Source organism: Phascolarctos cinereus, unplaced genomic scaffold, assembly GCF_003287225.1.
Source record: "Phascolarctos cinereus isolate Bilbo 61053 unplaced genomic scaffold, phaCin_HiC Scaffold_4;HRSCAF=312, whole genome shotgun sequence".
Classification (NCBI taxonomy): domain Eukaryota; kingdom Metazoa; phylum Chordata; class Mammalia; order Diprotodontia; family Phascolarctidae; genus Phascolarctos; species Phascolarctos cinereus.
The window spans coordinates 728,578,381-728,580,490 of NW_027555847.1; positions in this window are offsets into that span (position 1 = coordinate 728,578,381).

Consider the following 2,110-nt stretch of genomic DNA (forward strand, 5'->3'; position numbering starts at 1 on the left):
GAGAGACACACACACGGACGGAGAGAGAGACACACACACGGACGGAGAGAGAGACACACACACACACGGAGAGAGACACACACACACACGGAGAGAGATATACACACACACACACGGACGGAGAGACACACACACACACACACGGACGGAGAGAGACACACACACACGGACGGAGAGAGAGACACACACACACACGGACGGAGAGAGAGACACACACGGACGGAGAGAGGCACACGGACGGAGAGAGACACACACACACACACGGACGGAGAGAGACACACACACGGAGAGACACACACACACACGGACGGAGAGACACACACACACGGACGGAGAGAGAGACACACACACGGACGGAGAGAGAGACACACACACACACGGACGGAGAGAGGCACACACACGGACGGAGAGAGGCACACGGACGGAGAGAGGCACACGGACGGAGAGAGGCACACGGACGGAGAGAGACACACACACACACGGACGGAGAGAGACACACACACACACGGACGGAGAGAGACACACACACACACGGACGGAGAGAGACACACACACACACGGACGGAGAGAGACACACACACACGGACGGAGAGACACACACACGGACGGAGAAGAACACACACACGGACGGAGAGAGACACACACACACGGACAGAGAGAGACACACACACACGGACAGAGAGAGACGCACACACACACGGACAGAGAGAGACACACACACACACGGACGGAGAGACACACACGGACGGAGAGAGAGACACACACACACGGACGGAGAGAGAGACACACACGGACGGAGAGAGGCACACGGACGGAGAGAGACACACACACACACACACGGACGGAGAGAGACACACACACACGGACGGAGAGAGACACACACACACGGAGAGACACACACACACACGGACGGAGAGACACACACACACGGACGGAGAGAGACACACACACACGGAGAGACACACACACACACGGACGGAGAGACACACACACACGGACGGAGAGAGAGACACACACACACACACGGACGGAGAGAGAGACACACACACACACACGGACGGAGAGAGAGACACACACACACACACGGACAGAGAGAGACACACACACACACACGGACAGAGAGAGACACACACACACACACGGACAGAGAGACACACACACAGACGGAGAGAGAGACACACACACAGACGGAGAGAGAGACACACACACAGACGGAGAGAGAGACACACACACAGACGGAGAGAGAGACACACACACAGACGACAGAGAGAGAGACACACACACAGACGGACAGAGAGACACACACAGACGGACAGAGAGACACACACAGACGGACAGACACACACAGACGGAGAGACACACACAGACGGAGAGACACACACAGACGGAGAGACACACACAGACGGAGAGAGAGACACACACAGACGGAGAGAGAGACACACACAGACGGAGAGACACACACAGACGGAGAGAGAGACACACACACACGGACGGAGAGAGAGACACACACACGGACGGAGAGAGAGAGAGGCACACACGCACGGATGGAGAAAGAAGTGCGCGCACAAGCACACGCGCACACACCCCCAGGCAGGGAGAGAGAGAGAGAGAGACACACACACACACCCAGGCAGGGAGAGAGACACACCCAGATGGGGGGGAGGGAGAGGAAGGAGGGGAGAGAGAGAGAGAGAGAGAGAGAGAGAGAGGGAGGAAGAGGAGAGACACCCCCCCCATTCTGAGATGGTCACCCTTTGTTAGGCAGAAGCAGAGATTTCTCTGTTACTAGCTGTAAAAGACAAACCTTGATGCAGGCAGTCAGATTGTAAATACGTTTAATTTTACTCTTGTGATTGGCTTTGAAAGAAAAAAAACCTAATTACAAGAGCATCCTGCTGTCCTATCCTCCTATTCAGGGTTTCTTTTCAGTAACCTTGACCGTGCAAGCGCGGGCTTCCAGAAACTGGACAATACAGAGAGAAATAAGCTGCAGACTAGTGGGTCTGAATTGCTCAAGGACTCCTCCCAACTTGCTTTCTTTGGACAAAAGGTCCATTCATCGTAAGGACCAGTGAAGCAGCTGTTTAAACCAGATTAATTCAAGGGTCAA